Below are 27,571 nucleotides of genomic sequence, written 5' to 3' on the forward strand. Positions count from 1 at the left end.
GTCTCTACACTGAACCACGCTAAGGTATAGAATGTGGAACGAACCTGAAACACTCTGAGGGTTGAGAGACTATGGAGCTGTAGTCAGAGCACACTGGGGCCAATTCAGAGGGAATCAAAGACAACGTATAGTTTTGTTTTTCTTCTGCCTTAGCAGGTCATATTTCCTTTGACACTAAATCCTTAAATAAAATTCCACGTGTGCAAGCACCTTTCCAAAGGCCCGTTGTTGCTCTTCCTGCGCCCCCTGTAAGAATGACTGAGTGCCGAAGGGCGCTGGGCTTCCACCTGGTTCAGCTACCCCGGCTGGTGCCGTGGAGTGCATGCGGTGGGTGGGCGTGTGCGGGGAGAGACGTTCTGCATGGGAAGGTCTGGCTTGGCATCCTTCCTCCCTCACCTTTCCAGTCGTTCTTTGTATCGTTTTCATAACCTTGGTGCATGAGGCTGAGCAATGTTTTTGTGCTGCAGTAAAGCTTGGTTTTGCGACATGCACAACCACACACTCGAGATAGCCTTGGAAAATTCAGAGAGAGGAAGAGGGTGTGGGCATTTTTGTGAGATATGCCCAAACCAAGGAGATTTCTGTTACTGGGATTTGCAATTAGATTCCTTCCCCTTCACACTGGCAAATATCGTGGTAGCTTTAATAGAAGCTCTTATTGGTTCTAGAAGCACTTCTTTCCAGGTTGGCCTGAACTAAATTTTGGCCATGAAGAATCTTAGTGCCAGTTTAGAATGATGTATTTATTGATATTTCAGAGGCTGAAACTTATTAAAATGTGCAAGGTAAGTCCGTGAACACTCAGTTGCTCTAGGAAAACAGTTCAAAGGGGGTATCTTTATTCTTTGCTGAAATACATCATTTCCTGCTTCTGGTGGCTCAGTGTCAGAGATGGGGCTCCCCACTCACGTATCAGGCTTTGTCTCATTGGCTGGGAATCTGCAGGGATTGATGACCTGAGTGGATCCTGCACTTTAGTTTCTAAAACTTTTCAGTACAAAGAACTCAGAAAACATTTCAGGTCATTCATTTTCTTATTACAAATTGACTTCAATAGTTATATTTATAAACAGTTTAATGAAAGAAAGAGTTGTGTGAAGGAAAGTATAGCAAATCTCCTATGTAGTCACTGGAATCTGTGTGTGTGTGTATGTGTGTGTGTGTGTGTGAGATACATCGGATTATAAAGGTAAAAACTGAATGTCTTCCTAAAGTATTAATGTGTTTATTGCTTTGTGTCCAAATTTACAGAACTGTGTTTTATGAAACAAATATAACATCAGTTTTCAAATCCAGAAAAATGTCATGCATGTTTCCAGTGAGCCTAATGTCAGTTCTTAGGTATTTTAGTTTTTTTTGCGGGGGGGGGGTTGTTTGTTTTTTCTTCTTGACCATGTACTTCCAAGAAGGTATCAATCACTGTGGTACAATGGAGCAGTCGGTTGTTTTTCTTTTTTTTAAGATTTTATTTATTTATTTGAGAGAGAGAGAGAACACAAGAGGGAGAATAAGAAGGAGAAGCAGATTCCCTGCTGAGCAGAGAGCCCAACGTGGAGCTCCATCCCAAGACCCTGAGATCATGACCCGAGCCAAAGACAGATGCTTAACCGAGCCACCCAGGTGCTCGAGCAGTCTGCTCTTTTATGATAGAAACACAACATTTATTTTTCATGTTAAATGTTCTTACTGCAGCAAAATAAGATAGAATGAAATAATAAAAAAAAATAAAGTTCGGGGGGAAAAGTTCCGAAGGTTGAAGGTTTGGTGGCTGCAGAGCCTTAGGTTGTTTGGGGAGCTGGTTGACACGGAGTGGAGACCTGGATCTTGTGTAGCCATTAGTTGTGTGAGCCTGGGGCTCACCACGGTCCCGGACCTCTGTCTTCCCTGGTGCGGTTTGAGGCCGAGCCAGCTAGTGTCCAAGCTCCCAGGGCCCTGACATTGCCGATTCTCTGATCCTGGTATCTCTTCTCTGGACCTTGGGTCACAGGTATCCAGGTGACTAAGTGACCACTTGCAGCAACTGTCACTCCCTAGGGCTTGAGTCCTTGGCTAAGTTTGTATGAGACTCTTGATGACACGTCAGGACTCTTAAGGGACAGATATTTCCTCTCCGCTTCCAAGTGATCATCTCTAGAGCCACAGGGCTGCTGGGTTTCTCTGGACCTCACCACTCCTCCACCACATCCCCGCGTGCATACAACCTCACAGAGCAGTGAGGGAGCGCGGTGGGGGACGGGGGGTAGAGAGAGCTGGAGCCTCTGAGTCACTGGGACACCACAGGTGCTCTTCCACCTTTGCCATCCACGTCCCCGAATGAAATAGGAGGCATGAACACCCAGCGGCTGGGGTGATTATGCGTAGAATTGCCCAGTGGCAAATCTAACCCAGGCATTCGTAAAATAGAAGTTATCATCACCATCATTATTGGCATCCATGAACAGCTTCTGGGGGAAAATGTCCTGTTCTTGAATAATGTAACAGCAGACACAGCTACCATTTTATATTTTATTATATTTCAGATCACCTCAATATTAGGTACTGATATATGGATGTTATCGATATTTTACATTAAATATAATATTATTTTTTTAAGATTTTGTTTATTTATTTGAGAGAAAGAGAGAGCACATGAGCAAGAGAGCACAAGCAGGGGGAGCTGCAGAGGGAGAGGGAGAAGCAGACTCCCCGCCGAGCAGGGAGTCCAATGTGGGGCTTGATCCCAGGACCCTGGGATCATGACCTGAGCGGAAATCAAGAGTCCACTGCTTAACAGACTGAGCCACCCAGGCGCCCTGGTTGTCTTTCATTTCTAACCTGTTTTGATACCATCTAGTAACCATAGTGATAATTATTATATCAATTCTTATAAATCCTAACTTACTGAGTAACGTCACATGAATTATTGAAGTGAAATTATAATTAAACATACTGGAGTTACTGTTTAGTCATGTTATGATAGACTGACATCTTGTGTTACATAATAAAATGCCCACAGTAACCCTGGCTGGTGGAGGAGAGAAATCAGGAGAAATGAAGATACTGAATGCATAGCCACCGAGAGCCGGGTCCATTCTGTTTGTCTTTGGTTCTGTGACACATCTCTGGGAATGTGACTTTACTAATGTTTATGGATGTGGGAAGTGAGACAGCCCAGGTAGGCAACCTGCCCGAGGGTACCAAGTCTGTCTGCAGAGGAGCAGGGCCCCTGGGAGAAGTTGTCACCATTATGGTCCCTTCACCTTCTCTTTCCCCCCGTGAGAAATCAGCTGAGGGAGACAGTGTCTGTGGGCGTTTTGCTACCAGGCTTTGAGCCTACATCCCGTCAGTGCCCTGACAAGTCAAAGTGGTAATTATTTAATTTAAAATAGCCAGATCACTTTAGAATAGCCGTTTGGGGGTTAATGATCTTTGGCCTGTTTTTGTTTCATTTTTAACCTTTACTGGATAATACCTAGTAACCATAGTGATAATTGATAAATCAAGTCTTTATAAATCCTAGCTGACTGCGTAATGTCTGATGAAATACTGAAACAAAATTATAACAAAGCACACTGGGGTTGTTATTTAAGCAGGTTATGATAGGCTGGCATTCTGTGTTATGTAATAAAATAAGGAATTTTTATTGAGCACCTACTGCATACTGTAAACTACACTAAGCAATTAAAATCTGTTACGTTTATTCTCCCTGTATTCCTCCTGGGCAGTTTGCATTAGTACCTCATTTGGAGATGGAAAGCTCAACTTGAGAAAGAATAATGAACCTGTCCAATAGCAAATGGCTGGTGGGTGACTGGGCCAGCCTCTTGAGAACTAACTCACTAGCACACATTGAACTAAAGGACATCATTCCGTTTGCCTCATCTCTTTGCTGGATGTCCCATAATAAATGACAGGACTTTGTTTTTCTTTCCTTTTATTGAGTACAAAGTGTATCTTAAAAGAAAGAGGAGCTTTTGTCCTTGTATACTTCTCTGTCCATTAGCACTCTTGATTTTCAGAAGACTGTGATCATGTTCTTTCAGCCAACCATGAGCGTACCAGGAGGAGATTCTCATGACCATGGAAATTAACTGAAGATAAATGCAAAACACAAGTCTTAATTTTATGTTTTGGCTGCAAATTACAACACATGAAAGGAAGAAAAACAGAATGATGTTATATTCTATAAATGGAAATGCTCCCCAAATTAATGTTACTCAGACTTCCTCAAAGGTTTCAGCAGACATGTGAAAGAATAGAGCTAAAGACGGGGTCAGATGCAACAAGGATAATTCAAAGCCAGGAACAGACATCGCGGGGCCAGCCCTGTATTTATTACTGAAATGTCACACAAAGTGTAAAACAGTTGACCCAACGCTGTGATTTCTGCTCTCAACAGGAAGCATAGGAGAGTATCTGTTTCCTAGAAACAAAAGAAGCAGCCTACAGAAGACCCTGAAAGGTCAAGAAGAAAGACATTAAGATCAATACACCCTGTCAAAGGGATTCTGCGAAGGTTAATCAGCGTTGACAGAACATAATGAAAAATTGTTTGGGTCAAATAAAGGCATTATAGATAAATTTAGGAGCAAGCAAAACCTGGCAATTGGAAGTTTATTTTTTTAAAAGATTTTATTTATTTGAGAGAGAGAGAGAAAGACAGTGAGAGGTCATAAGCAGGGGAGAGGGGTAGAGGGAGAAGCAGGCTCCCCGAGGAGCAGGGAGCCCGATGCGGGGCTCGATCCCACGACCCCGGGATCATGACCTGAGCCGAAGGCAGACGCTTCACCGACTGAGCCACTCAGGAGCCCAGGAAGTTTAAATAGGTTGTTACAGATTAAAATAATAGCACTGTCACAAAATACCTCAGTTTTGTGTAGCACATTGGAGTTTGCAGAATTTTGAAAAACGCCATCTCATGCATTCCTGATTTTCTGAATGGGAAAACCAGGGTCCCGAGAAGACGATTTTGGCATCCGGAGCCCTGCTGCTGGCAGAGCAAGACCCCGCTCCAGGTCTGCTCAGCACTGAGGTGCTGGAAAGGTCCGGATGCTGTGTGGCCTCCTCCGAAAATCCTGGGGCAAGAACTTCGAGATTAACCAACAGAAGCTAATCTCCCCCCACCCACAAAACCGGATAGATTCAAAGACACTTAGAACGATTTGTTTCCTTTCCTCCTGGATTAATACAGTGATCTCTGGCACCCCATTTCTTTCTTTTTTTTTCTTTTAAAGATGTTATTTATTTATTCATGAGAGACAGACAGAGAGAGAGAGGCAGAGGGAGAAGCAGGCTTCCAAGGAGCAGGGAGCCCGATGCGGGACTTGATCCCAGGACCCTGGGATCATGACCTGAGCCGAAGGCAGATGCTTAACTGACTGAGTCACCCAGGCGCCCACCCCATTTATTTCTTAGTGCTAAACCGTCTGCAAGAGACCCTCCGCCTCCTTGGGATGGCACCTGCTTCCAATCAGCTGGGCAGCTGGTCCCTCCTCTGCTTACGACAGAGAAGAAACGTGACGTCGGGGGGGACGAAAGTGCTTGAGCATACACAGGTAGTTTTAAGCTTCTTCTTGTTAGTTTGTGGTTGTCCGTCTCCTTTGTGCTCACAGGTGGTTTGAACAGTGGTTATCCAGAGATCCATGGTTCTGCCGTGGACAGGTACACTTCTATGAGGAGGGGCATCGGAGGTTTTCCCTCTGTTCCGTTGTTTTGTTTCCTCTGTTCCATGTGTGCCCAGCACAGGCGAGGCCGTGGGTAAAGCGTTACTTCACTTTGGGCCGAGATCCATTTCCGTACGTTTATTCGCCGATGCCGACCGTGCCCTGAAAGCTCATCACAGGCGCTGACCTCTCGCCTGGGTTCCCTGCGTGGGCTGCTTATCGAGGAGTCTGGAAGCTTACTTTAATGAGCCATTTGGCCCTTCTACAAGATATAACTAGTTTAGATACAACTAGTTTAGATGCAACTAGTTTTATGCAGTTTATGAAAATACCAATTCATAGTTCTAAAAAACCCAATTTTTTTAAAGATTTTATTTACTTATTTGTCAGAGAGAGAGCACAAGCAGGGGGAGCAGCAAGCAGAGGGAGAAGCAGGCTCCCCGCTGAGCAAGGCGCCCCATGTGGGGCTCCATCCCAGGACCCTGGGATCATGACCTGAGCCAAAGACAGACACTTCACCGACTGAGCCACCCAGGCATCCCAAAAAACCTAATTTTCTTAAATAAAATGGAATAGATGAAATTAGGTAAAATCATATACTTGATTCTAACTCACTTGAAAGCATATAGAACTTCTACGGAGAAAAATATTATTTTTCATCACCACTATTATAATTAATGCAGGCCAATAATTTTTGTTTGGAAAACTTCTTAGGGATTTTATTATTTATTCCTGCCACAGGGATGTGGCATTATTGTTAGAATAACCATTTTATAGGCGTGGAAACATGACACAGAGATGTGGTGGCCCAGCTCATGCGAGGGGCGGCCAGACTCAAGGCCAGGCGTTTGTACTGATGGCCTGTGTGTTTCCAGCTACATTCGGTAGACTTATCTATAGTTGAAAAATAATTTCAAAGGGTAAAGTTTGAAAGGCTGCAGTTTTCCTGATGTCACCATAAACACAAATGTGCTTATGGAAATCTGTTTTGCCCAACTGAATATGATCCACAACAGATTTGATAAAGTGAATCATTCAAGATAAACGCTGAAAAGAGGCAATCAGTTATCACTTATCGAGAACAAGAGATGACCCTTAGTGGCTTCTTAGAGTGCATGTAATTGAAGGGCCAGAGGGACTAGAGGATTCTTGGGGGAAGCCTAGATACCCAGATGCTTCTGGGAGGGGCACCCACCAATACCTGTCCTCCAAAGCCTCTATATACAGTTGTGCAGGTTGTGTACTGCATAAATCTGAGGGGTGTTGAAGATGATCTAAATGTAGTAGTACCCTGCAGAAGGACAGTGCACAGCCTGGGTACAGTATGAGCTCCATTTAACATAGAGCTTGATCACATAGTCTTTCCTGGAGCTGAATCTACAGCAGCAGCTGAGACAGATGAGGGGAGCAAGGCAGGGAAGGAGAAAAAGCTGGCTACTGCTGTGAACAGCAGGGCAGATATCCTCCAGGATGGCTGAGAAGCCTGTGGAATGGCTGTCATAAGCACCGGGGCTCATGGGCTCCCCTTCGTTGAGGGATGCTCCTGGCTGCATAGTCCCCGGGAGGCTCAGAGAAGACCCTAATGAGAGAGTCACAGGAAGTGAGACCTGTGCCCCTGGGAGATGTGACTGGCATACAGCTCCCTGCACCATGCCTGCAGCTGGGATCATGGGGTGGGGGCTGCAATGTGGGGCCCCCAGGGCACTTGCTACACCTGGCTTTGTGAACCCAAATCCTGAGCACGCTAGAACGGGCTCGTGAGCCCAGGAATTCTAAAGCTGCCGTCCTGTAATTGGAGCTCAGCCCTGCCTTCTAGGGTACTGTGAACTCCCAAACTCTCCAGCCATCGGATGGCTGTAGATGCTTATTACTGGGCAGATTGCACTTTGTTTTCCATCAGACGTTTTTATCTAGCTCAGTGGTTCTCATCATGTGGACCAGTTCCTCCCATGGGAAGAGCTGTTAGGGGGATCCTGGGAAAGGTCTCTATTCCGGCAATAAGAGATGCAGGAAGGGGGGTTTCCTTTCCTCCTCCGGATACTGGTGTGTGAGCAGGTGAAGCTAGAAGGCTGCTCTCCAGCTGCTGACAGCCTGAGGGGTCACCAGGTTGGGGCCGAGAGGAAGACCCTAGCACAGCAGAGAGGCAGAGCTGGGGCGCCCGGCTGCCTGGGGCACCCCCTTGCTAGGGACTGTGTTATGTGAGATCCGAAGTCCCCATGACTTTTGCTGGTTTGAATCAAAACCATCTTAACTGCTATGCCTGCTCCCACCCCTCCTCCCCCTCCTCCTCAGAAGCCCCTGGAATCCCAGATCCTCAAGGATGGAGAGGGGGTGGGCACCCCCCCCCAAGCTTTCTCACTCCTGTCCTATCTCTGGAAGCTGCCCTGCCTCTTAAAACCACTTCACAACTGATATTAAAAGGCATGCTCTTTCTTGATTGTTGTAGTTGTTACAGGTGGTCTAGAATTTTCCTGTGATCCACATGAGCTCCACAAAATCTCCACGAATGATCTTGACCTTCATGAAGAAGGTCACAGCGTGAACTCCACTACTGTACCATGCTTGTAAAATGCAGTCACTTGTATTTACAGATACTCTTCTACAGAGAGGTGACTGATCTCCCTAGCTGAAACTTGATATTACACCTTCATTAGCATGAGAATGCAAAAATTACTTTCTTTTGTTATGAGCTCTCTCTGTGAAGGGCTTGCAAATGGGAAAGTGTCAGAGTAAAAATGCCATATTTTGTTAAGAGAGATGTGAGCATTTTGAAGAAGGTAGTATCAGTACACAAAATCAGGTGGCATGCCGGGTTGGCCACGGAAGTGAAAGTTTGCTGAAATGTAGCCCTGCGAGTTCAGTGATCAAGTTTAAGAATGGGGCATGACACAGATGGGGAGAAAAGAAAAATGATGGATGATAGGAATTAATCCATCGAAAGTCTGCCTCTAGGACATATGAATTATAATCTACAATCTCTGGAAATTGCAGTTGTTATGGAGATCTGGAGTATTTCACAAAAATGTTTTATTTATAGTGTTGGAAGACTCTGTTGCATAGATTTCTTTGATTTTACAAAAAAAAAAAAAATCAGGTTTGTTCCTGCCTATAATAATTCAAATGCAGTGATTGCAAAGTTAATTGAAAGAATCTTCTTGAAGAGGGGTTTTCTGCTGTAAAAGTGACTTAGGTGGGGCGCCTGGGTGGCTCAGTCGTTAAGCGTCTGCCTTTGGCTCAGGTTATGATCCCAGGGTCCTGGGATCGAGTCCCACATTGGGCTCCCTGCTCGGCAGGAAGCCTGCTTCTCCCTCTCCCACTCCCCCTGCTTGTGTTCCCTCTCTCGCTGTCTCTCTCTCTGTCAAATAAATAAATAAAATCTTAAAAAAAAAAAAAAGTGACTTAGGTGAGATTTTTTTTTTCTTTACAGTTTACCAATAAATTCCATGATAAAGATTTTCCAATACCTGACATTAAAACATCTGCAGTTTATTTATGGAAACAAAGTAACTGAGTAAGTGTTCTCAGTCATAAAATTTCCACTAAATGGCCATGAGTCTAAAAATCTTTCTAGGCTTGCGTGAATACGCACAGAACAAACTGACTTTGGAAGGCATAACACATTCTCAGCTGTGGGAGACTCAGGTCTCTTGCCAAGGGTGCCAGCTCTTTAACTGCAACAAAACGTGTAGTTAAATGTGACTTTCTAAATGTTAGCCTTAGTAGAAGTTCCTTGAAAACAATCAGCGAGTATCCTTTTCCGAACACATCTTCAGTCCTTGATTGCAGCCCTGCTGACACTTTTGGGCTAATCGTGGATTATCCAGAGAGAAGCCTTCTGGGGTCGCTTCGTCAGTTTGCTGTCCTTACGTGTGGTCAGTTTCCGTAGCTCAGCTTGTCTGCTTCTAGGTGCATCAGGCTTAAAAAGCATCTGCATTGTCCAGCCAGATTGGCCTTTAAATGATGTGGTGGGGCGCCTGGGTGGCTCAGTTGGTTAGGCGACTGCCTTCGGCTCAGGTCATGATCCTGGAGTCCCAGGATCGAGTCCCGCATCGGGCTCCCTGCTCGGCGGGGAGTCTGCTTCTCCCTCTGACCCTCCTCCCTCTCATGCTCTCTGTCTCTCATTCTCTCTCTCTCAAATAAATAAATAAAATCTTGGGGCGCCTGGGTGGCTCAGTTGGTTAAGCGACTGCCTTCGGCTCAGGTCATGATCCTGGAGTCCCGGGATCGAGTCCCGCATCGGGCTCCCTGCTCGGCAGGGAGTCTGCTTCTCCCTTTGACCCTCCTCCCTCTCATGCTCTGTCTCTCATTCTCTCTCTCAAATAAATAAATAAAATCTTTAAAAAAAAAAAAATGATGTGGTGTGATGCTCTCATTTGGAGGTGAGGAGGACCTGCCAGCCTGATGGGCAGTTCGTGGCATCCAGGACGGGCTCTGGCATTTATTGGCATCTTTGGGTACTTCCGGCTATCCTCCACTTTGGAAAATTTGTATTTCAATGCAGACCTCCCCGCACAGGCTGGCGCTGTGAGAAGAACATTCTGTGCACCCCGCCATCCCACTCCGAGGCCTGTGGGTCTTCTCAACCGACTTATGGAAGATCTGGGGAAGGGTAGGGACCTGACCCTTCGGAGGTCCATTACAGTGGCAGACATACTGCCTCAATGGACTCACTTCTAAAACACTCCAAAATGCAGTAAATAAGCAAGCAAACAAACTGGGAGAGAAATTCCTTCGATCAAAGACTTTTTTTTTTTAAGATTTATTTATTTATTTATTTGTCAGAGAGAGAGAGAGAGAGAGCACAAGCAGGGGGAGTAGCAGGCAGAGGGAGAGGAAGAAGCAGGCTCCCCACCAAGCAAGGAACCCGACGCGGGACTCGATCCCAGGACCCTGGGATCATGACCTGAGCCGAAGGCAGACGCTTAACCGCCTGAGCCACCCAGGCATCCCAAAGACTTTTGTCATTTACTGAATTGATAGTACTTCTTGTTGTGTGATCTTCATCTGGTTTACTCAGTTTGGCAAAGCCCTGTGTACGTCACAGTCTTAATGGAGGTTTGTCTGAATGCACACTGATGTGACCAGACTCAGAGCATCTTGATCACCCCCGCCCCCCATTTTCATTCCACCATGACTGAATGACTATTAAGCTCCTACCCTGTGCTGGGCTGTGGGGACAGCAGGGGGGATAAGGGACTCACGATCCCTGCTCAAAACTTCGGAGTCAGCCTTCTGTTGTGAAGTTTACCCCAAAATGGTCTCTACACTAGTTTGTTCATTGTCTCATTCTTGTGTTTATGGGTTCTGTTGATACCCGTGTTCACTCACAAGGATGGGGCGTGTTGTAGAAATAGTTCACATACATACAAATGTAGTCCAAGGATTTTAAAATGAGTTTCGATCCCACTATCCTTGTCATTTGGTTTGGCTCACGGCAGGCAGTTCTTCCTTTTGGAGAAGTAACATACGTGTTTAATTATATCAACAATATGTTTTAATTTGTGTTTTGCTTAAGATTTGCATTTCCCATTTTTTTTTATTATTTCATCTGAGCGCCTTCAGTGGAATTATTAAACATGTATAATTTTGGTTGTTAAAACACTTCACATATATAATAATTTTCAAAGCAACTTGTAATTAAATAAGGAAGGGAAGCAACAGATGTTGGAACATGAAAAAATGGTTTTAAAACATTGACTATTTTTCCCAGATGCCATGGTTTCTTCCTCCCCAAGTGCTACCCAGTCCTAAAATGTGGAAGAACTAGAGCCCCGTTCAGAACCCTTTTATGTGAATACAAGAAGGACCATAAGAAGCTCCTGCTACATTTAGATTTTTTTCCTTTAATCGTTCTAAGTAGAAATACAAGGTGATGTGAGGAAGTCTTCGAGGGTTATCAGGAAAAAAAAAAAAAGTAATTATTTTGCTCTGCGTCTCATGCTGAGCCACAAGAACATTCTTCGAACAGACAGTTTCTCCATTTCTCTCCAAGGCCTGGTTTTTCAAGATCCGTTTGACTTGCAGAATCTCAGGAGGCTCTGATTTGAAGGGACGAGTTGCAATAAAGGCTCTTAAAGATAGATTTGGCTCCTAGCACGCCACATTCTTGCATGATTTTATAAAGCCATGCTGCATGAGAAAGTCCCATCCCACACACGACCACTTGGCGTCTTGTTTCTGTCATGATGTGACACATTTCCCACATCTGTCCCAGTCTGTCCCGGCCCCACGAAACTGCCCCAGTGTGAGATTATTAGAGAGCAGTCCTCGAAGGAACTGATCACGTGGGAGGGAGGAATGGCCGCAGCGGAGAGAAGGAAGCTGAGGAATCTACCTTATAAAATCATCCCGGCTACGCATCTGTGGAACCAGAAGCACGTGAACTGCAGCCTCTCAAAAGAGGGAGAGATAAAAATAGTAGGGCCAACAGATGGACTCCAGACATCGAGAGGAGCCCTCTGATGTTTGCCAGGCAGTTTTGGTTAGGAAGCTTATTTAATTGATTTCTTTCTCTTATCTTCGCAACTGCTAATAGCTTTCAGTGATAAGACCTTGCCATCTGTGCCTGTTACATGCGTCTTCTTTGACTTCTTTGAATTAATTTCTCTAATGGTGTAATCTCCCACGATATTGTTAATTTCTGAATAGTTTTGCACGTGGAAGGAAAGAAAACTCTCAGTGACTTCAGTCCCTGATTCGTGTCTGTCATCCCATCCTTTGTAGAATTTCCAGAGCTTTTCATCTGTAGACCTGACTGGTCAAAAATGTTGGTGATCTACTGTATGTAAAGAAGTGCATTAGGCGTTAGTAAGATATGCAGATACGTACGATAAAATTCCTTACGTCAAAGACGGACTTCTGAGCCTAGGAAGAAAAATACAAATCACATGGCTGGACTATAAGGAACAAGTCAGGAATGCCAATGGAACAATTAAGAAGAGCCAAAGAGTCCAGAGGAAGCAGAGTTTACCCCTGGCTGGATGGGCCAAGCGCCCTGCAAGGTGTGGGCAGGATCTGGCCAAGTTGAGATGCAGTGGGAGCTTCTCTGTGAATGGGACATGCGTGAAGGATGTGGATCAAAGGATGTGGGGAATTCTCTAGGACCTGAAAGTAAGACACTGATTTGGAAAGTAAGTCGATCCGTTCCTACAAGGTCGACAATACCAGGCTGAAGGTGCTCGTCACTCGGCTCTCGTTAACTTGCTGTTGCTGTTTCATGATCGTAGATAGGCTAACTTTCTGGGGTTCCTATTGCCACAGTACAAGACCATTACTCACTTCAAGCATTTAAGCTACATCAAGTTTTCAATTATTTTTTCTTGGCAGTGGAAAAAAAATGTTGGTTTTACTAAAAAAGACAGATACTATCTGATCTGAAATGCATACATAATGTTGTGGATGCAAATACGTGAGGGTCTGTATGTGTGTGGTCCATATTCTGAAATATACTGCTTTCCCACAATCATTGCTTCAATCTTAGCAGGTGCTTGCCCCTCAACCTAAAAAGCTTAAATTTAAGGTCAACGTTGCCCAAAAATATGTCATATAAACTTGGGTTTAGTCCTGTTTAAGAGAGAAGAGTCCCATCATACTAATGATGGTATGAACTAACTTGTTTTTAAATTAATAACAATGACAACCAGAAAGGTATTTTAAGATTTTAAAGTCAGGGGCAATATCTATTTTATTCATGATTGTGTCCTCAACATCCAGCAGAATGTAGGATAAGGGGGTAAATAAATCTAGTTATTCAATTCATGTATTAATTTTTTTAAAGATGGTGGCAGTTTGGGGAAATATTGTCAACATCTTTGCAAATGAAGTGATTATTCTCACGGATTATATGGCCCTTGTCTGCTTTCTGGTTTCTTCTCAGTCTTTTATGACAGAACATATTTTGTGGCTGGTCTTCTCTTTCATAGAGATTCTTCAAACCCCAGTGGAGTTGCCTTTACTTCACATTTAATTTTTCTTCCCATGATGTTTGCTTATGAACATTTTATTTCTTGTTCATATTCTTAAGTTATTTCAAATTCTTTCTAATTAGTTTTACGAGGCTGCTCCAAATGAGTTGACTTTAGCACCGAAAACCAGTTCGCCTGCAGTAATAGTGTATGAAGTTCATTAAAATTGGTTTTGATATTAGATTATACTTGGCAGTGACCTTCCAAGACCTTATCAGATCCCCATAGGCAAGACATGAGTACATATAACTAATGCAGAGCACCTAATTAGAAAAGAAAATCTGAATTTACTATTTTAAAGTGGCACAGATTCCAATATTTGAGCTCCCTTCTGTAAATAAGAATTCCATGTACTAGTGACCCTGAGCCCTTTTTAGACCATCAGCCTGCCTGCTAATCAAATGTTGTCTTATTTCCCTTGGTGCACTCAATACACATCAACCCACGTCTCGTCCAGCTCTGTCCCCATAACAAACAAGTCTTGAGTAACTGTGAGTTTGAGCCAGCGCTCGGGATGTGGGCCGGGTGGAGTGAGAATCTGGGTAGGTGACTGTCCTCAAGAGCGCTCGGCCTGGGAGGAGAAGGATACTAACCCGGATAGCAGTGACTGTAGGTAGAAAGCGCCATTGTTGAATCTAAGCTACAGGTGTCCAAGGAATGGAAGGAGCCAACAAGTCTCCTGTACGTGGTCTCTGGAAAAGCACCCATGTCACCATTTTAGCAAAGTCACTGGGGTGTTTGGGGGGGGTCTCTGAGACTTAGGAAAACCAGTGTTCAGTGGGACTTTGAATTTAAATAGTGTCCCCGCAGGTACTGGCTCTGGAGTTGGCAGAGCATCTGGTGTTTCCCTGGGGGTGGGTGTGAGGGCGGCTGGCCTCTGGTGCACAGTGCTATGGGGGTGCCCCCACCATGTCCACTGAGGAACCTTCAGCCTTTACGCTACACGACAGAGATTTGCCTGTGGACCCAACAGCTTTGTTGTTTTCTGTCCACTGTGAGTCTCATTGAGACAAATGTGTCATTTAGCCGGCCATCCGTTAAACTGCAAATGTAAATCCTTCTGGCCTGTTGGGATTGATAGAGTATTTTGTAAACCACGGTTTCTGGGGCTGTTTGGGAGAAGGGATTCCATGTGTGTGCCTTCACGAAGGGGTTTGGCAGGCTTTTACTTGGGTGCCCATATGTTATATTATCTTCTCGGGGCTTCTCATACTCTTGCACTGTCTTGTCATCCTTGGCACTCATAGATCATATTGTTCTTAGATGGGCCCCATAAACCACAGCATAATGAGAGGAATCTGACCAAGTGAAACCCTATTTCATCCTGATACTAATTGTTAATTTTTAAAAAATTCTGCCATCTAATTTATACCTTTTACCTGAGTCTTTGAAAAAAAAAAAGTAACTAATGGATAACTTTTTTTTTCCTAGCAGATATTACTTTTTGTTCCTTAGCAGAACTTGTAACCCCTTTTGTTGCTTTTATGCTGATATTTGCATAGGGAGGCCCCTAAGTGCGGCTGTGAGTTTTTTTACTATAACTTAATGGGTTTGCCTCATTTGTCTGAAAGGAATCTGAATTAATCTCCAGCATAAGTACTCACGTTAAAAAAGATAGGCTTCCCACATAAATATTTACAGCAGGACTGGTATTACCAAAAAATATATATATATGTATAATCCTGGCACTTTGCAGGCATTTTATTTGCATCTCAGCAGAGGATAGATATTTGATTGGTCTGGTTTTTCATTATAAATCATGTCCTGTAACCATTTCAGGATGAAATCATTGGTGAGGCTGAAGGTAGAGAAAGCAGGATGATGCTTGTTTGCCTCAGTCTCCCCACCACATGACATGGGGATACTTTGTGGAAAATACCGTGAGATTCCAAGCTTCCAGTTGCAGACGCCCTGTCTCCGTGGCTCTCCACTGCATTCTTAGCACCTTCTCAGTGCCTGGCACAAAGTAGCTGCTCAATGAATTATGTGAAATGCATTGCAGCATTCCAGTAGAGGGAGAACTCTTACATTTTTGGACCAGTTAGCAGAGATGAAACGGTCTCTCAAGAAGGTCCTCATATTTTTTGGAATGCATGTTTAGAAGAGTCAGTTCCTCAACATTTTAAGTTTTACTTGTGCCTCTCACCCTCAGTTCAACATCCGGGTGCCTTTTCTCATGGCCACGTCTCTGAGTAGAGGAGAGGCATTCGAAGTTACAGAGCTAATAGTGCGAGCTCACAGATAGCGGGGATTCTTTTTTTTTTTTTAATTTTTTTATTCTTATGTTAATCCCCATACATTACATCATTAGTTTTAGATGAAGTGTTCCATGATTCATTGTTTGTGCATAACACCCAGTGCTCCACGCAGAATGTGCCCTCCTCAATACCCACCACCAGGCTAACCCATCCTCCCACCCCCCTCCCCTCTAGAACCCTCAGTTTGTTTTTCAGAGTCCATCGTCTCTCATGGTTCGTCTACCCCTCTGATTTCCCCCGCTTCATTCTTCCCCTCCTGCTACCTTCTTCTTCTTTTTTTTTTCTTAACATATATTGCATTATTTGTTTCAGAGGTACAGATCTGAGATTCAACAGCCTTGCACAATTCACAGCGCTTACCAGAGCACATACCCTCCCCAGTGTCTATCACCCAGCCACCCCATCCCTCCCACCCCACCCCCCACTCCAGCAACCCTCAGTTTGTTTCCTGCAATTAAGAATTCCTCATATCAGTGAGATCATATGATACATGTCTTTCTCTGTTTGAGATAGCGGGGATTCTGAGCACAGACAGAGGGGCATGCTGTTTCAAAGCAAGGACTAATATAGCGAGTTTTCTCAGCATAACATGTCCAGTGGTTGGGTCGCTTGGTAAATGGTATTGGCTCTGAGGATTAGAAATGGTTGAGAGCCTAGAGCCCTATTCACCTGTAAGGTGCCTTTGTGTGAATTTGGTCTGTGTGTGTTTTAAGATTTTGTATTTATTTGACAGAGAGAGAGAGGGAGGGAGGGAGAGAGAGAGCACAAGCTGGGGGAGCAACAGACAGAGGGAGAGGAAGAAGCAGACTCCCTGCTGAGCAGGGAGCCCGATGCGGGGCTCGATCCCAGGACCCTGGGATCATGACCTGAGCCGAAGGCAGACGCTTCACTGACTGGGCCACCCAGGCGCCCCCCCTCCCCCCCCCCTTTGTGTGAATTTGAACGAGTTTCCCCTTCTGGGGGTCACAGCACCACAGGCTCAGGTTTGGGCCAGCAGACAGTATGTTTTTATAGAAAGAACAGTGCCTCTCCCTCTAAGTGCAGACAGCCCCATGCCAAGGCTCATGGCTTAGGAGAGGATGCAGGCTGAATTTCCGCCTTCCTACACCCCCTCTGCCAGGATCTTCCTTTGTGCTGCAGGCACATTGTGCCGTCTTGTACCATGTCATCAGACTTTAAGGATAAATATAAATTATATTCATAAAAATATGTACATTTCACTTATAGTCATATGTTCATACGCATGATTTGACATGACAGTGATCAAGTGGAGAATCTAGTAAATAAGACATTTTATGTTAATGATATTAACAGAGAAAGAATGTTAAAACCATTTCTGTAGATACAGAGTAAATGTTTGATAAAATGCAACACCCATTCATAATAGTTCAAATAAAAGTCAGCACAGCATGGATGAGAGCTTCTTTAACCTTCAAGGATAACTGTAACCTGAAGGATCCTCTTAAAACACTGTAGCAGACATCATCATGCTAGGTGCTGAAAGATTAGAAGCTATTCCGTTGAAGTCAAGAAAAAGCTAAGGATTTCTGCCAGCCCTGCTAATGTTCAGTGTTGTGCTGGAGATCACAGCCAATTCAACACAACAAGGCAAAAAAATTAAGGGCTGTAAGGTCAGGGATAGAAAGACTGAATCCCAAGGATGCCTGCCAGCTCTTTTACCTGCGTCTCAAAGACCAGACGCTGTTAGTTAATGGCTGGTCATTACATGGAGGGTGACATTCACTCATTGCTGCGTTTGGCAAATGGCGCCACGCTGGGCCCCTGCAGATGGTGGTGGAGTGGGGGTGCTCAGCTGGAGGGGCTCCTGGCCCCTGCCCCCCTCAAACCATAGTCACTTGGTCGTTACCTGTTCATATGTTATTTATTGGTTGAAAGGTTATTTAGTATTTCTAAAGATTTTGGACACCAGCGAGGAAAAGCGATGGAAAATAATCCCGGTACTGTCCGGGGTGGTGATGTGTGGAGCCCGTTCGTGCCATGTTTGCCTGAGGAAGTGTTGGCATGTCTGACGCTCACGGAGCACCTGCTGGGGGACAAATGGCAGGTGTTCAGTGCTGGGCGAGGACCAAGAAAACGAGAAATCGGTAGTGGCCTTCTTCACAAATCTCAAGACCTGTGCGGACAGGTCATTGTGGTTCTCTGTCCTTTGTCTGTTACTTCCCGGAGTCGGGTAGAGTAGCAGCACCAAGGAGGGAGTAAGATGTTCGGGTAAATTGAGGAGAACAAGCATCTTAGAAGGAAGGCATAGGGGCCTGAAGCCACAGCGAGTGTTTGTGGGTCTTCAAGACAGTGCCACGGGGCTGGGATACAGGGCATGGGACGGAGGGCTTGGGACAACGCGGTTGGCCTGAGTTTCTGAGTATCTGGAAAACCGAGGACTCTGGTTTCTACCCTTGGCTGACATGGAGTCACAGAAATGTAATTAAGGCTGATCAACTCCATGTTTTTCTAGCTGGCACCTCGGCCCGTCCTGCAGAATCTCTTATGCTAGAGCCCTCTTGCATACTAATTTGATTACCATTTCGTGGAATTATATATATTTTATATGTAAGTATATATTAGAGATAATAGATATTTAGGCTTTCAGATGCTGATATCATTCTTGCCTGCCTATGTGGGTGAACAAACCTGACATCTCCCTCCCCTGCCTGAAATATTCTGTCTGAACACGAATTAAGACCTTTCATGGTGCAATAAAGCCCAATAACCTTTAATGTTCTAAAAGAAGAAAACTAAAATTATTCCTATCACAGTATAAGAGAAAACGTAGATGTCTACATTCACCCCAATGTATCACTTATTTTTTTTATTCTATATACTTATATTTGTAAGAAAATCCAGCAATTTAGAGATGCTTTAGTCATATTTTGGAAGGGCATTTTTATTCTGCCAAGCTATAGAATTTGTTTGCCTAACTGAATAGAAATTGAAGCAGAAAGCAGTCAGTACTCCTGCTTAAATTTTGCCATGTTTCCTAGGATAGAAAAGTGAATTTTAAAGCCATCCACAGTAGAGAATTCTAAATATTTTAACTGGGGCATTCTCTCTGGGCCTGAATGATGGTTTTGAATAAGAAACACCCCTTCCTAATTAAAGAAGCAACATTCTAGAATGAGAAGGTTGCAACTGCGTCAGTTGGTTCAGATAACTTTCAAGTAACTTCTAAATAAGTGACTCCATCATGAGTTTTTATATTTTCATAGATAAAAGTGTGTCTCTAGAGTGCCATTAATAAGGGGGAAGGGTTTGGATGGCTAGAAACTAAGCAGTGGGATGCAACATGCATCAGGAGAAATACATACCTGCGGTTTAAAATACGGATTTGGGAGAAGTCTGCCTACTTCCTGATTCAATCACCATTTTATATTTTAGGAATTTCCAGCAGAATGATTTTCTGATTGTATTTAAGCAGATGAAAATCCACAATGTTGTCTAGTCTTTAAACATTGATTTGGACAATTATTTCTTATAGGACACTTCCAGATTAATCAACTGTATTATGTCATTGCCATATGTTAAGTATATTCGAGTCTGGAAGTATTTAACTTGTAAGTTTGGTTGCAACATCTTGAATATTTAATTCCATTGCAGTCCTCCTTTGTGGGCAAGCAGCCACATCAAAGCTAGTGGCCGGGAGCAAGGCCCAGTTTAGGAAGCAGGTGAGTCACAGGGATTTTGCTATCCAGACTTGTGGCAAAGACTTTGATGTCCTCTCAAAGTCTTATGAATCTCTTGATACTTGCTTAGATAAGCTCGATCATCTGCTGTCCACCTTGTCACAGAGATGGAAGTAGAGAGGCCCGTGAGAAGTGGGGCATAGAAAGTAGCAGAATTGTGGCCTGAAACTTAGGTTATAGGTAAGAAAAATAAACAAACAAAATATAAGCAGATGTGAGATATGTTTCTAGGCTATGGTAAAAATAAATATGTTCTACTGCATCAATAGTATTGTCAGTAATAAGTAAATTTAATTATAACCCCAAGAAATCACTAAGCCATTAAATTAAGGTCTGAGAGACAAGGTTATAAATCTTAGAAATAAATCTATCAATAGCGGTCATAGACAAATTATTGTTTTATGATGTTGTCACTTCATTTAGACAGAATATTCCCTTTTGTGATAATTTAGTTGGGAAGGATCAAATTAAAGCCATTGTATGTTTATATTACTGCACTAGGCTGGTGATTCTAGCAGGAAAGGACAAAGTCTTTATCCTCAGATGGAAAATGCATCTGTTTTGCTGGGAGACTGGGGGGCTTCTTGTTAATATCACTCCCAGCTTTGGGAGGAAAGAATGATGATGAAAGACAGGGAGCCCATCCAGACCTGGGGTCTTGGAATGAAAGTGGCCATCACCTGTGACCACATGTCCTTGGCACACCCCCCTAGTGCTTTTCTCTTTTCATTAGGATTATTGCAAGGACCCTGTGCATATATTTTAAACATTTATAAAACTGAGGCACAAAAACTTTTACTCATTAAGAAAAAAAATAAGGATAAATACACCATATTTTGACAACTTATATTTTAACTAGTGGATCTTTTTATTTTCTGTGATCAAGACTAAACTTTTCTTCAGGCAGCTAAGATTGCATTTAGGTTTTCATTTTGTTTTGTATTAGCAGTGACATTCTACTATTAGGGCATGGATAATTTAGCCAGAATTGGTTGCTCAAGGCAACTAAAGCCTGAGTGTGTCCCTCGTCTGGTGCCATGATTGTGGAGACAGCACTCCTTGGTATAGAACTGGTCAGTCAGACACAGAATTCCAGGTTGAGTAGCCTATGGGATTGGCCATAATGCAGTTAGTTACTAGGTGCTCGTATTATTTCCAATTAGTTTCCTCTGCATCTTAACTCCCATAACGCGTAGTTGGTGTGGGCTTATACTTCTGCAGGTGTCTCCCTTGGACTTCCCCTGCTTATTTCACCAGTAACATCTAAAATCCTGAAGCTGTAGCTTAGCATCTTGTACATGGCATAAATGTTCCAATAGCAATTATCGAAAGATGGATGAATGGATGAATGGATGAGCGGATGGATGGGTAACATGATACTTCTATTTTCATAACTTCGCTGTTAATTGAAAATGTCATTTGGACAATATTACTGTGACTCTTAATTTCAAAAATATAAATACTTTAATTAAGATATGTAGATCATTAACCATAAGTTCTGGCAGGAAATATTCAGGAGGTAATGGGAATCTAATTAAACAATTTGAATTATAAACAGGAAGTCATTTAAGGATCTTTATTTGAGGAATTAATTATTTTCCCACAGTAAATTGGCCAAAAGAAGAGCAAATAATAATAATAATAATAATAATACAGTCCCTTGTGATTTCAATTATTAGCAAAAGATGCTGCTAAGACATGTTTTCCATTTCCCAGACCCGTTAATGACAGAATCCCAGCTTGGAGAGCCCCAACAACACTCAAGTGTTCTGTTTCCATACTAGTGAGATGAAATGACAGAAAGACTTTGGCCCCAGCTGTGAATGTTCCAAATATATCATTCATGATGTAAGGATTTTAGATTAAATGAATGTTCTTACTACTATGTTTTAGGGCATGAAATCTTAGCCGATTATTTAAGGAACATGAACTGATAAAAAGCCAGCTTTATGTAAACTCCGATAACCAATTTTGAAGAAAATTTCCCACTAGATGATCACATTACAGAGGGAATGAAATTATATATATATATATATATATTATATATATATATATATATGGAAACTTTGATGGAAGTTAAATCTAAACTTATTTTACCAGTTAAATAAACCCATTCTCCTGAGTATGACCTGCTCATACTTATGGGTTATTGTGACCATCCACACCGAGAGAGGATGATTTCTCAAGATTGCTAATGACCAACTTTGGAGAGCCTCTAATATTTTCATGTTCTGTATCCTGACCACCTTTGAAGAACTCCTGCTATTTTCATGTTCTGCAACCCATTTTCAGTTCCAGGCCTCTGTGCAGAACAAAGAGATGCCTCATAATCCAGGCTCTCTGCTAACCCCTGTAAACATATTATCTCATTAACATTCCCAAATCATCACGATGTGTCACTTTATATGCCCACCTTACAGATGAGAAAGCTAAGGTGCTAGATTAGGGGATTGAAAGGAGCAGACCCCCTGGACAGACCTGGTGGGTTTTCCTGGCTATCACACAGGGCCATAAACTTGGAAGTGAGGAGAGTTTCATTCACAATAAAAACTGACCAGCCCCTGTATAAATGAACTCACAGAAAAAATTGCTTGAGGAGCATAACTGATGACATCTCAGCTCCCTCTACATCATATACTCACTGGAGAGCCACCCACCAACTGTCTTGAAGGAAGGGGATGTTTAAGATGGCTTCCCCCATTAGAGCGTGGAGTCAACTGGGCTAAATAAAGATTTTATGAACATAAGACTCCATCTTCAGTCTTTCCAATCCTAGTTAGGTTTGGCAGAAGAGGGGTGACTTCCCTATTTTCAGTTTTGAATCAGTGAAGTCGATTTTAGAATCAATCATAAACGATGAAATTGCTCTCACCTTTGAGAACTTTTCTGATTCCAGGTAGCTTCTCCCCCAACAGTGGTAATGTGCGCTCCCCTCAGTTTTGCTTCCCCAAAATGAGCTCTCACCACTCCTGGCTTGAAGAAACTCACTTAACTTTGTTGAACCCATGGTCTCTCTCTTACCTGACAGCAGAAGCTTTTCTCCGTGGCACCCATCAGCGTCCTACAGACGTCTCCACACACTTGGGGAAAAGCTCATTTGCAGAATGAATAGAACACCATTTTAAATTCTGTTTTTGCCCTTAAAGCAAAAGACATTAGACCAATATATTTCTCTCAAACATAGTGGACTTTCACTAAATCTACAGCTTTAATGGAATTGGTAAAATTGAAATACAGTTCGATCGTCAACACATGTATATTCTGTCATTATTCTGTAAAGTGGAATTAAAATTAACTCTGGATAGTATCGGGCATCTTTAATAAAACATGAGTTGTAACAACCAACCTCAACTTAGTACATAGCCTGCAGTCCCTTATTCACACCTTGACTTTCCTAGGTATTATTACTGAGAAGCAATGGTCACTTTTTAAAAACTTTTCACCAAAACTTTCTCGTAAGAAAAAAATTGGAAGAATGTCATAGCAGGAAGATAATGAGTTTTCCATCAAAGAATCTAATCCTTCCGATTTCTTGCCCTGAGGATACCAGATGAAGAAAACTCAGCTTCATTTGAATCATGTATTAAACTGAATTCTTGGAGTATTAGATAAAAACAGGGTCATGGAATAGATTCCGTCTTGTGTACAAATACCAAATAAATGTATATTTACATAGTTTTCTGTTGCTGTGTAACAAATGAACACAAATTTAGTGGCTTAGAATAACACATTAATTATCTCACAGTTCCATGGGCTGGAAGTCCAGGCCCAGTTTAACCAGTTCCCCTGATTAGTGTTTCAGGCTGAAATCAAGGTGTTGACCGGAGTTGCAAACGTTTCCGAGGCTCGGGGTCCTCTTTCAAGCTCTCTGGTTGTTTGTAGAACTTAGTTCCTTGTGGTTTGGGGACTTAGGTCCTCATTTTTTTTCTTCCTGGCTCTAGGCTGGAGGACACTGTTAGTTCCTAGAGGCTGCCCCCAGTTCTAGCCACGTGCCCCCCACAGCATGGCAGTTTACTTCTTCAAAGTCAGCAGGAGAATCTCTGTCCACTACAAGGAGGTCTTGGTTAAGAGGGATCTCATCAAGAGAGCTGCTATCCCATCAGCTTCATAAGGCCCATCCACACCCACGAGGAGGGGATTACACAGGGCATGACATCCAGGTTATGGGAATGATGGGTGCTTACTGTCAAAGTACTCTTAAGATCATAGCTATGCCATAATTGAGGTACCAGAGTACAGAAGACTAATGGAAAATGGACCAGGTATTCCCAAGGTTCCAAGCAAGATGACTCAACTCCTGGGACCTGAACACACAATCCCATATGCCTGATGAAATACACAAGAGAACTGAGTGCTCTGGATCTTTCTAAGATAGCTTTGGGAATTTTGCCAGTTGAATAAGCAGATAGCAGGTGTTACAATAACAATGGAGGAGTGGAAGTAAAGGGTGGGCTCCTTTGCTCAAGGTCACCCATTTCAGTTGTTGATTTAGGAAGGAAACCTTTTCCCCGGATGATAGGTTTTCACTTCTAGCTAAAAGTAGTTTTTCCTCTCATTGCACGGTATTTGCCAAAAAAGCTGTCTGAATTCTTGATGTTTGCTTTCAGAGACTACCTATTTAAAGGCATTATAGTGAGAGAATAAAATAAATAAATGGATCTTCTCATTTGAGATGTAAGTTTATAGATTACCCACAAATCACAGCCTCTGTAATAAAGATTTCCAACAACAGCACTGATTTTCTTATTCTCTTGGGCTTTCTACAGCGTTATAAAAAAGAATGCCTAAAATGATGTGTAAGGAGGAAAGCCAGCTCCATTTATATATATATATATATACACAAACATATATAATCTAGTAATACACAAACACAAATCTTTTTCAGTAAGACAGCAGAGGAATATTTGCTTGCTTCTCTGCACTTAAAACAAAACAAAACAAAACAAAACAAAAACCACATAAGATGACCTCTTGTTGAAAGCGAATGCACCCATTTGAAAGCCCCTGACATGTTCAGCCCAATCCTCTTCCTCTTTAGAGTCAAAGATAGTGTCAGTCCCCCAGTGAGGAAGAACGTTGCATCAACCCCAGGCTTTACCCTGGAGAAGCTCACAGCCTGGGGAGACCCCATGCGAACAACTGGTACACCAAAGATTTCTAAGAGAACTGTCGCTAACTCAGAGGAAACCCACTGAAATGCAAGCACGTACTGCTTGGAACGGTGCAAACTTCTACTTGAAAATACTCGTGCTTTTCTCACCGTGTTTCTTTCACATTTAATAAAATTCCATTTTTATTTCACCAAACTGTTAATAACTGGTAATAGTAATGGGATGAAATGAGGAATATTCATAAAAATCCCTAAATCATCAGCCTCTCTTCACAGTAGCCAGTGTAGACTGTTTGTCAGGTAGCATTGGACTATCGAATCTTTTTACCTTCTGTGAAACAGATTCAAGTGTATGCACTGAGTGTTATTTGGGGCCAATGGACTAACCCAAAACAAGGCTGTGGAGTCCAAAATGTAGGCAGTGTCCTGAGCTCACCTTGTGTAACCCCTGATTTGGCATCTGTTGGGATATGTTCTGTAGACTGAATGTTGGTGTCCCCTCCCAGAATGCATGTGTTGAAAACCTAATGCCTTAAAGGGATGGTAGTAGGAGGTGAGTGAGGCCTTTGGGAGGTGATTAGGTCATGAAGGTGAAGCCCTCATGGATGGGATTGGTGTCCTTATAAAAGAGGCCCCAGAGAGTTAGCTCACCCAAGTTTGTAACCCAGAAGAAGGCCCTCGCCCAACCATGCTAATACCCTAATGTTAGGCTCCCAGGCTCCAGAGCTGAGGGAAGTACATTTCTGTTGTACCCATCTGTGATCTTTCCTTATAGCAGCCCGAATGTACTAACACACCTTCCAAGTGTTTACAGATTTGCAGTCTGTAACATACACTTACCATGTGAACTTGGTTAGAGAGTAAGAAGCTGGCCTTGGGGCAGGGTTCTTCCACAAACCATCCTGTGACTCCAAGACTTCTCCAAATGCCGTGGAAGATGATTTTAACTCCTTCACGTTCAAAAGCCTGTACCAGCATGAAAATGCACTGCAGCTAAAGAAACTGCTTATGAGAGAAATAAGATTATAAAAGCATGCCTGTTCCCTTTTGTAACCCCTCCCTCCTACACCTCCCCGATCCCAGGCAACCACTGATCTTTCTGCCTCTACGCTAGTTTCCATTTCCATCAATTTTATGTGAATGGAGTCCCTCATTCTGCTGGCTTCTTTCACTCATCATTATTTTCAGATTCTTCTATGCTGTATACATCAACAGTTCATTTCGTTTTACTGCTGACTAGTATTCCCTTCTATGGATATAAGATGATTCATTTAGATATTCACCTGCTGACAGATAGACATATGGGTTGTTTCTATTTTTGGCTGTTACCAGTAAAGCTTTTATGAATGTCCGTGTACCCGTATTTGGGTGGACATTAACTTTCTTTTTTCTTGGGTAAATATCTAGGAAGGAGATGGCAAGGTCATATGGTCATAAGTGTATGTTTCATTAATTAGGGAAAGTGTCAAATAGTTTCAAAGGGATTGTGCCATTCTCCATTTTTACCAGCAGAGTGTGAGAGGGGGGTTCCTGGTCCCTGCAAGCTTACCAGCATTTGGTGGTGTCCGGTTTGGGGTTTGTGTTTAATTTAGCCATTCTAATAGGTATGTGGTAGTTTCCCTAGGGCTTTTTCTTTTTTTCTAACAAATGATGTTGAGAATTTTTATATATGCTTTTTTACCATCTATCTTTTCTTGTGACATGTCTATTCCTATCCTTGACAATTTTTGTATTAAGTTTTTTATTGTCGAATTTTAATTTTTTTTAAAAGATTTTATTTATTTATTTGAGAGAGAGAGAATGAGAGAGAGAGAGCACATGAGAGGGGGGAGGGTCAGAGGACGAAGCAGACTCCCTGCCGAGCAGGGAGCCCGATGCGGGACTCGATCCAGGGACTCCAGGATCATGACCTGAGCCGAAGGCAGACGCTTAACCGACTGAGCCACCCAGGCGCCCCAACGAATTTTAATTTTTTAAATATATGATGGATATGAGTCTTTTATCTGATTTGCAAATATTCTCTCTCAGGGTGAGGCTTGCCTCTCTTTCTCTTCACAGTGTCTCTCAAAGAACAGAAGTTCCTGATTTTGAATAATTTAGATTGTCATTGTTTCTCTTATGTGAATAATGTTTTTGGCATTGTAGCTAGGAAATCTTTGCTTGACTGAAGCTCACAGAGAGATTCTTCTAGGTTTTCTTCTGGAGGTTTTATGGCTTTAGATAGTTGGTCTATGATCCATTTGAGTCTATTATCAAACAGGGAGTAAGTTATCATTCAAAGGTCTTCTTTTCACAGATGGCTGTCCAATTGCTACAGCTCCATTCGTTGAAAAGTCTCTACTTTCTCTGTTGAATTGCCTTTGCTCTCTCATCAAAACTGAATAAACCGTATACATGCAGGCCTATTTCTGGACTTTCCAGTCCAGAATTCCTTTGCTTAGTCTTTCTATCTTGATGTGGACACCACAGAATGCTATTGTAGTTCTATAATGAGTCTTGAAGTCAAGTTGTGTAAGTTCTCCAGCTCTGTTCTTCCTTTCCAAAATGTTTTGGGTATTCTAGATTTTTTAAATTTCTGTATGAATTTTAGAACCAGCTTGTCGATATTTACTCCCAAAAAAGCCTTCTAGAATTGTGATTAAGATTGCATTGATTCTATAGATCATTTAGGGGATTTGGTGTCCTTTAGTGTACAAATCAAGCATACATTTTGCGAGATGTATTGCTAAGTATTTCATATTTTTGTTGCTACTGTAAATGGCATTCTTTTAATTTCTGCTTGCTCTTTGCTAGTATGTAGGAATGAAAGTGATATGCACTATTCCCTTTGATCTTTGCAGGTGGGTCTTTCGCCACCCTTGTGGTTTCCTCAAATTTCACAGATTTGTCCCCTGTTGAA

General features: G+C 42.7%; 1 protein-coding gene across 5 annotated transcripts in view; it reads left to right on the plus strand.

The window, feature by feature from the left end:
- Nucleotides 1-27,571, plus strand: part of SEMA5A (semaphorin 5A) — a 472,196-nt gene that overhangs the window by 406,348 nt on the left and 38,277 nt on the right. The gene's annotated exons all lie outside the window — the stretch shown is intronic.

Source organism: Mirounga angustirostris, unplaced genomic scaffold (assembly GCF_029215605.1).
Source record: "Mirounga angustirostris isolate CCGP_5_RB_7025 unplaced genomic scaffold, mMirAng1.0.hap1 SCAF_7, whole genome shotgun sequence".
NCBI lineage: Eukaryota > Metazoa > Chordata > Mammalia > Carnivora > Phocidae > Mirounga > Mirounga angustirostris.